This window comes from Bos indicus x Bos taurus, chromosome 3, assembly GCF_003369695.1.
Source record: "Bos indicus x Bos taurus breed Angus x Brahman F1 hybrid chromosome 3, Bos_hybrid_MaternalHap_v2.0, whole genome shotgun sequence".
In the NCBI taxonomy this organism is placed as follows: Eukaryota; Metazoa; Chordata; class Mammalia; order Artiodactyla; family Bovidae; genus Bos; species Bos indicus x Bos taurus.
In genome coordinates this window covers 6943863-6953509 of record NC_040078.1, presented here as the reverse complement: position 1 = coordinate 6953509, position 9647 = coordinate 6943863, and the positions used below count along the sequence as shown (strand labels likewise).

The following is a 9647-nucleotide window of genomic DNA, read 5'->3' as shown; positions in this document are numbered from 1 at the left end:
GAACCAGAATTCATAATTGAGAAACTTGTGTTCTAATCTTGAATCTTTTATCAAGTTGGATGGCTTTAATCAAGTGACTTAATTTCTGACAACAGAGTGAGATCGTAGGTTCAACCATCAGTGTGGAGCATCTCCTAGATGATGGTACTGTTTTAGATTATGTCATGTTTAACGTTCCCTTTTACGTTTATGAAAACTAAAGCCCAAATAGGATAAATAAACTTGCCCAACATTTACTGTGACTTACAGATGGTAATCATATCCTGGTGTGGCATGTTTTTTAGGAAAAAAACCTGGCTGTTCTGTGTGATGAATTCAAGGGAAAGAGACTGCCGAGAAGGATACCCTAAGAGACTGTTTTAAGAGCTCAGACTAGAGAAAAGGAGTATTTAAATGAGTAATTCTCACACTCCGTGTATAACAGAGTCACCAGGGAGGGCTTGTTAAAATGTAGAGTGCTGGACCCTAAGCTCTAGAGTTTATAACTGTAGTTTTCGCTGGGTTTGAGAATTTGCATTTCTACCAAGTTGTTGGGTTATACGGCTGCTGGTACTCTGGAGACCATACTTTGAGAAGCACTGGTCTGAACAAAGGGTGTGGGCTGTATGATTGAAAAGCCAGACCAAATTCTAGCTAATTGGGAATCATTGTCAATCCCTCCTTCTCCCTGTTTACTGCAGTAATAATATTAACTAACAGAACTTCTTTTGTGCCTGGCACTGTGCTGACACTTTTTTGTACATTATCATTTTTTACCCCACATTTAATCCTTAATCACAAGCCGGTGAAGAAGATAACTGGTATTCACTTCTTTGTTGGGGGGGGGGGTGTGGAATGCTCATTTAGATGATTTACTGCTGATGGTTATACAGTAGGTAAATGAATGCCTGGCTCTAAAATAGTGCTCTTAACACCACTATGCTGGATTGCCTTCTAGGCAGCTCAACAATTCCTCTCTGGTCCATCTTCCCTTTTCCATTTTCTCTGATGCTACTTATTTTAGTCCTTGATCTCCTTACTTTATCTTCTAACAAGATCCTCATCTTCAGTCTCATGCTCTCCAGCCTCTACTTTGCAATGTTGACAGTTTTAATTCTTAGAAATAAACCTGATCATGCTACTCTGTACTTCAAAAATTCTTCACATTATTTCCTATCTCTTTTTCTGCCTATTTGCCTTCAAAATAATATCTAATTCCCTTGGATTGGCACATAAGATTTTTCACAATCTGGCTTCTACAAATCGTGCTGCATTTCCTCCCTCTCTCTGTTTATGCTTTGTCTATACTAAACTACCCATCTTTTTACACATTCCATGCTTTTTCCTATATTTGGGGACAGGTACCGTGCATACAAGTGCAGATCTATTGGTGGAGAACTGCTAAGGTTGGCACAGGGACGACTGTCGTCATGCATCTGGACCTGCAGTGGAAGCTAAGTCTGCCCAACCTTTCGACAACCATGAAAGCTTTATCACACACTTGGAATTTAGCATTGATACAGCAATATTCAATACACAGTCTATATTCAGTTTGTCTCAACTGTCTCAATATCTTTTATAACCTTTTTTTTTCTCCTCCCTAAGACCCAATCACGGAGAAGGCAATGGCACCCCACTCCAGTACTCTTGGCTGGAAAATCCCATGGATGGAGGAGCCTGGTGGGCTGCAGTCCATGGGGTCGCTAAGAGTTGGACACGACTGAGCGACCTCACTTTCACTTTTCACTTCATGACTGGAGAAGGAAATGGCAACCCACTCCAGTGTTCTTTCCTGGAGAATCCCAGGGACAGAGGAGCCTGTTGGACTGCCGTCTATGGGTTCGCACAGAGTCGGACACGACTGACGCAACTTAGCAGCAGCAAGACCCAATCAAAATTCTTCTATGTTTAAAAATGCCTGTTGAGAATTTGTGGGATGTTAGTGTCCTGCAGAATAGTTTGCAAAACACTAGCTTAGATTTATATTTCAATCTGTCCCTTTTCTTGTAATAAATGCTAACGCTTCATTTAAAATGTGTTTTCCAGCAATTCCTTGGTGGTCCGGTGGTTAGGACTCACTGCTTTCACTGCCATGGTATGGGTTAAGTCCCTAGTCAGGAAATCAAGATCCCATAAGGTATGTAGCATGGCCAAAAAATTAAAAAATTTAAAAATGTATGTTTTTAGGGGAAACTGTATTGCCTGTACTGTATATTTTATCTTGTGGATTTCTCAGTCCACAGGGGAAGTAGAACTATAGTAAGACTATGTCTGACAAAAGAGTAAATATCCTACAGAAAATTAACTATTTTCAAGACTATGCCTTTTAATTTTTGAAAAATTTTATTCATTTGTTTTTGGCTGTGCTAGGATTTTATTGTTCTGTGGGCTTTTCTCTGGTTACAGTGAGCAGGGGCTGCTCTCTAGCTGTGGTATGCAGGCTTCTCATTGCAGTGGCTTCTCGTTGTGGAGCACAGACTGTAGGGCATGCAGACTTCAGTAGCTGTGGCACATAGATTCTTTAATTGGTGCTCCCTGGCTCTGGAGCACAGGCTCAGTAGTTGTGGCACATGGGCTTATTAGTTGTTCTGTGGCCTGTGGGATCTTCCCAGAAAGTGAAAGTTGCTCAATCCTGTCTGACTCTTTGTCAGCCATTGGCTATATAGTCTATGGAATTTTCCAGGCCAGAATACTGGAGTGGGTAGACAGTCCCTTCTCCAGGGGATCTTCCCAACCCAAGGATCGAACCCAGGTCTCCTGCATTGTGGGCAGATTCTTTACCAGCTGAGCCACTTGGGAAGCCCAAGAATACTTGAGTGGGTAGCTTATCCCTTCTCCAGTAGATCTTCCTGACCCGGGAATCAAACAGGGGTTTCCTGCATTGCAGGTGGATTCTTTACCAGCTGAGCTACTAGGGAATTCCGGGATCTTCCCAGAACAGGGATCAACTCTGTGTCTCCTGCATTGGCAGGCAGATTCTTTACCACTGAGCCACAAGGGAAGCCCTCCACCTCTTAAATTTAATATACAAGCAAGTAGATTTTTTTACATTCTATTTCTAATGACATAAATTCCATGGTCAAAGAAAACCTGGAAGAATTAAAATATGTTTCTTTCTTGTCATTTTTGGGGCAGAAGAATTGGCATGCTGAAAATGGCATATGCTTCAGGGACTAAACTTTAAAAAAATATTTTAATGGAATATATGACTTTAAAAGGAAAAGGAGGGAACAAGTAAGATCCAAGGAACCATCTTAATTGACAGATGTCTTAGTGATCTTTAATAAAAAAGATAAACTTTTATTGCACAAAGTTCCATGACAAATAATGCTTAACACATGTTTGGGAATCATACCAGACAATATCCCAGAGGCCCTGCTAATTTACTAGGTGTGGTAAAGTTTTGACTCCATGAGGCATTCTGGTCATCATTTGTAGCTAATTGGAGAAATCCTTCCCAAACTCTTTAGTGAAATCAGTTGTACTGCATCCTGACTTTCTGTATTCTGTGAATTAGGTGACGGGATCAAAGTTGTCCACTAGTAGCTGGGTTTTCCTGAAAGAAGATGGAAAATAGCATGAACATTCTTGCTCGTCTGAAATAAATGCTACTATGTCAATTTTGCATGTAGAAGTTTCTTTCTAACACTGTATGCCATTACTCATCATTTACAATATTATTAGATTAATTATGTTTCTAGACTTTAATCATACTTAATAATTTGAAAAGTTAGGGAAGATTCTGTTTTTAACCACAGAAACCAAAGGATGTTTTTCACGCCCTCAGAAATCGCAGGTCTTTGACTTTCCTCCAGAATCAGTGTCCTGTGTTCAGTTCCTGTTGTTCAGTCGCTCAGTCATGTCCAGCTCTTTGTGACCCCATGGACTGCAGCACGCCAGGCTTCCCTGTCCTTCACTTGTCTCCCGGAGTTTGCTCAGACTCCTGTCCGTTGAGTTGGTGATACCATCCACCATCTCATCCTCTGTTGCCGCTTTCACCTCTCGCCCTCAATCTTTTCCAGCATCAGGGTCTTTTCCAATGAGTTGGGTCTTGCATCAGGTGGCCAAAGTATTGGAGCTTCAGCTTCAGCATCAGTCCTTCCAGTGAATATTCAGGGTTGATTTCCTTTAGGATTGACTGATTTGATCTCCTTGCTGTCCAAGAGACTCTCAAGAGTCTTCTCCAGCACCACAGTTCAAAAGCATCAATTTCTTTGGTGCTCAGCCTTTATGGTCCAACTCTCACATCCATACATGACTACTGGAAAAAACATAGCTTTGACAATACAGAACTTTGTCAGCAAAGTGATGTCTCTCTTTTTCAATATACTGTCTAGGTATGTCATAGCTTTTCTTTAGAAAGCAAGAGTTTTTAATTTTCTGGCTGTAGTCAACATCCACAGAAAATAAAATCTGTCACTATTTCCACTTTTTCCCCATCTGTTTACCATGAAGTGATGTGACTGGATGCCATGATCTTCGTTTTTTGAAGATCATGGATGCCATGATCTATGTTTTTTGAATGTTGGATTTTAAGCCAACTTTTTCACTCTCTTTCATCAAGAGGCTCTTTAGTTTCTCTTCACTTTCTGCCATTAGAGTGGTATCATCTGCATACCTGAGGTTGATAGTTCTCCTGGCAACCTTGATTCCAGCTTGTGAATCTTCCCACCCAGCATTTCGCATCATGATAAGTTACAAGCAGGGTGACAGTATACAGCCTTGACATACTCCTTTCCCATTTTTGAACCAGTCTGTTGTTCCATGTTTAGTTCTAACTGTTGCTTCTTGATCTGCATACAGGTTTCTCAGGAGACAGGTAAGGTAGTCTGGCGTTCCCATCTCTCTCTCTTTTTTTTTTTAATTTTTCTAGTCAATTTATTCAACCTGTTTAAAGAAGATTTCTCTGCCCATCTCTTTTAAGAATTTTCCAATTTGTTGTGATCTACACAGTCAAAGGCTTTAGCATAGTCAATGAAGCAGATGTTTCTTTGGAATTCCCTTGCTTTTTCTGTGATCCAGTGGATGTTGGCAATTTGATCTCTGATTCCTCTGCCTTTTCTAAATCCAGTTCATACATCTGAAAGTTCTTGATTCATGTACTGTTGCAGCCTGCTGCTGCTGCTGCTAAGTCGCTTCAGTCGTGTCCGACTCTGTGCGACCCCAGAGACGGCAGCCCACCGGGCTTCCCCGTCTCTGGGATTCTCCAGGCAAGAACACTGGAGTGGGTTGCCATTTCCTTCTCCAATGCATGAAAGTGAAAAGTGAAAGTGAAGTTGCTCAGTCGTGTCCGACTCTAGCGACGCCATGGACTGCAGCCCACCAGGCTCCTCCGTCTAGCTTGAAGGATTTTGAGCATTACCTTGCTAGTGTGTTAAATGAGCACTATTGTCTGGTAGTTTGAATATTCTTTGGCATTGCCTTTCGTTGGGATAAAAACTGACCTTTTCCAGTCTTGTGGCCACTGCTGAGTTTTCCAAATTTTCTGGCATATTGAGTGCAGCACTTTAATAGCGCTTTAATCCTCTTTTAAGATGATTATATTTAGCTCCTTTCCTATGATCTAAGTGACCATAGCCATTCTCACTCAACCTCAACCTATATGCCAAACACGTATTTATTAAATACGTATTTCATCCCAGCCATTTCCCTCCTTTATTGCACACCAGACTAATACATCAAATATCCTACAGATGTTTGCACTTGGATACTTCAGATTTTGTATGTCCAAAACCCAGTATGTGATCTTTATCCCTACATGATGCATAAAATAGAGCTGAATTGAATAGAGAAGAGACAAAAAATGTAAGGACACAGCTGAGGTTATGAAATACATGGGTAGCAATATAGCCAGGTCTTAGACACAAGGACCAAAAATGGGACGCTGCCAGTACTCTCTCAGGTTATTTTCTTACTCTCTGCTAGTTTGGGGGTGTGCCTGCCTTGGTCGTGTCTCTCTTCCTCTCCTTCCTGCTACTACTACTGCTGTTTTCTCTCTGGATATGGTTGCCCACAGCACAATTAAAATTCCAGCCACGATTTGAAAACTTTGTCCTTCTATAGATCTGATCCCAAGCCATCAGAAAGATGATCTATTTGGCACAGTATTTTTAAGTGTCCATTGTAGACCAACAAGATACGACCAGATGGCTGGCCTCCACTGTGCAGACTGTTGTGACTCTTCCTTTGGCAGGGAGCAGCCTTTGTAAAAGGGACAGTTGCTCATTAGCCGAGGAGGTATCTCAAAACTTAACTTGGAAAAAAATCAAAAACGGACTTCCCTGGTAGTCCCGTGGTTGGGACTCCATGCAGGGGGCGTGGGTCTGATCCCTGGTCAGGGAACTAAAATCCTGCATGCTGTGTGTGGGGGGAAAAAAAAAACCTGCCTTGATTGTCCTCTTTCCTGGTAATAGCCTATCCACCCAGTTACCTATGTCGGGAACAGGAGCCACCCAGTTTCTCCCTCATTGTCAATATGCAGTCAGTTAAGTCCTGCCCATCCTACACCTTAAGTGTCATTTAAAATTCATTCCTTGACCTTTATGCAGTTCAGGTGCATGACTATAACAAGTTTCTAATATCATATGATTGAATTAGACTTAGCATCCAGGGACAGCCTCTCCCAGAAAGTGCAGAGGATTTGCTACTAAGCTTACCAAATGGCTGACATTTGCAGAAAACCTGTGCTTTGTGCAAAGCCAAAGGAAAGATGAGTTATGAATGCCCCCCTTCCTATTCCCAAATTTACCCTTTGGTTCACTCATGGTCCTGTAGAAATGAGCAGGTAAGAACATGGAATGATGGCAAGGGTGAAACTGTAAATGTGTTCCTTCTACATGGAACAGCTGCAGTGGGGCCAGCACTTTGATTCAGAGATGGTTCCCAGCTTATCGTCTCTTCTTGTCATTGCTGCATAGTCATCAAGGACCTCAGCATCTGACGTTTAGATTGTAGCCAAGAGAACTTGGAGGTTGGTGCTCTGATGATAGGTAACATGGAGCTGTAGCCTCTGACCTAGGCTGCTTCAAAGTAGTGAGTTGGTGTCATTTTCAAGGTTTGGGCAGATTGGAATTCTGTCACTCAAAATGGCTTCCATAAACTTATTCATATACCTATTTATGCACATAATCATTTTTTTTTCTTCCAATCCAAAGGAAAATCAACTAATTGGCTAACCTTTAGGAATAGGGAAGATCTATCTGGCAAGGCCTATTGATGGTGCAACACTGGTTGGTATTAGCAGTTGGACATAATGGCCAAGGGTTAAAGGAACAGAAGGTTCTTTTTCTTTTTAGTATCTGCTCTTTTCAATGCTATATTTTCCCCAGTATCTTTTTGGATAGAACATCAGGGCTACTTGTCTGCTTACAAAGGCCAAATTACTACAATAAAAGAGATAATCTGATGCCATACATGTGAGTGTATGAGAGAGAGACAGAGAGAAAGACACACAGAGATGGAATTAGACATTTAAAGACCAGACAAAGGAAGTGTCTTGGAAATGAAGACAGACTGGTAAGTTTCAGTGATAAGGGACTGTATGATTCACCATCACAGTTTTAGACTTGGAGAGACCATCACACATTAATACTATGACTTAAGCAGCTGCTTAGGGCTTCCCTGGTAGCTCAGATGGTAAAGAATCTGCCTGCAATGCAGAAGACCCAAGTTGGATCCCTGGGTCAGGAAGATCCCCTGGAAAAGAAGTGGCAACCCACTCCAGTGTCCTTGCCTGGAGAAACCCATGACAGAGGAGCCTGGGAGGCTACAGTCCATAGAGTCCCAAAGAGTCAGACATGCACACAAGCAGGTCCTTAAACTCTCCAAGCCTTGGTTAACTCATTATAACAGATAATGGTTGTAATTACATCATAAAATTGTTATGATGACTAAATGAACTAATTCACATGCAATGCCCTAGTAAGAGTTTCTTCTTTCCTTTTGCTTTGTTTTCATCATCATCCTAATTACTCAAATCGTATCAGGCAACATGTTGAACTTCTCACAGCTTTCTCCTTTCAGTATTATCTCCATTTTTCCAACCCTGTTGGTTTAGTACACAGTTAATCCTGACCACATTTGATGTAAGAAACATCCCAAATAGAAGGTTTGTTTTTTTTTTTTTTGCAAATCCATCCTTTTTTATTTCTAACAAGTTTGGAGTTGGAAAACTTATTTCTACTTGAAACTGTTGGAAAATGTGTCAACTATGATGGATCCAGAGTATAATTATTAAGGCCTTTTCATTCTTCCCTGTTATCACTGTTGTTATTATTGTAAGTTCTTAAGCCTTCCTAGGAAACAAGTAAGTATAAACTGTATATTCTTTACTCTTTGATGTTGTGGGCAAAAAATAAATACTGCAACCATCAAATTTTTATTTCATATAAAATTATTATCAAGTTAACCTCATTAATACAGTCTTGCTGTCAGGCAGGTCAAAATGAAGATTGGAGCAAGATTTTTGTTTTGGATTTTAGTATTCTCTTTTCCTTCCAAAGATCTTGAGCATTTCACTTTGCTTATGGCTGTGTGATTAGCTTTGAAAGAGGATTATTATTTCAGGATGAAAAACGTAGTAGGTTGCCTGATAATTTACAAAAGATATTTTTCTGTTAATGTAGGTGCAACCCTGCATGGGCTAATTTTTTTCTTAAGCTGTTGGTTTAATGTGTCAAGAGTAAAGTTTTGTGACCTAATTCAGTCTATCCCCAGTGTAGCCAGAATTTCCAGCCTTAAGTCCCTCCTTAGTTATGCTTTTCACAGTTGGCTGAACAGTTTTGTAGCTATGCTCCACATCCCTACACTCTGTGTAGGCAGACTACAGTGCTTGGATAAAATCCATACTTTATTCATTGCTTATGATATTTCTTTGAGAAACATGATCTGGGACACTAATTTTTTAGTTTTTTGAGAGAAAACAAAAATCACACACACTAGTAATGAGTGACCTCAGAGAATGTAAATGGACTCTGACCACAACATGTCTCAGCCTTCTGGTTGCCCGACTTCACAGGCCTTTCATTATTCTTGCACCACACTGCCGTTCAGCCCTTCTAAAGTTCCTCAGCAACATAGAGACTTGAAACTTGTTTATGGAAAAACAAAGTTCTTAATCAAGGTAAGTATGATAACTGATCTTTGTTAAAACAGCCCAGCAAATGCTCATAGCCCATCTACAGAAGAGGGCAGGTCTGCCTGACCATGCTGAGTTAGCAGCCAAGCCTGCAGGATAACAGAACCGTTCTATGATATATGAAGTTGCATTTCTCCCACCCAAAGATATTATTTGTAATAAAACAGTTACCATGTTAAAAAAAAATTAGATGGAATAATTAAGATACTATATATAAGCTCTGAACAAGAAACCAGGGAATCCCTGATCATTTTAACAGAGTTTTGAGGTGACCATCACAGATTGCAAAACTATTATGATTTTACAAGTTGCAATTCATAGCTCCAGGGAGAATTCAGCTTTTCTTTGGGGGAGCAACTTATGGGCATTTGGGCTGCGTAAAGGTAGTACTCACAGACTAGTGTGTGGAAATAAGGAGCCAAACTGCTTTGAATAGCCAGGACTGGGCTCCTTAGCTACAGAGAAAGTTGAGTGGTCACCTGATTTTCTGCCAGTGGGGAAGCCAAACACAAGAAATTGGGATTATTTTGTT

General features: G+C 40.7%; 1 long non-coding RNA gene across 1 annotated transcript; it reads left to right on the top strand.

The window, feature by feature from the left end:
* The first annotated feature begins 1797 nt into the window (after positions 1 to 1797).
* Positions 1798 to 3599, top strand: LOC113890394. Its single transcript, XR_003510487.1, has 2 exons — positions 1798 to 2116; positions 3497 to 3599. It is a non-coding gene; the product is annotated as an uncharacterized LOC113890394 (long non-coding RNA).
* The last annotated feature ends 6048 nt before the right edge of the window (positions 3600 to 9647 follow it).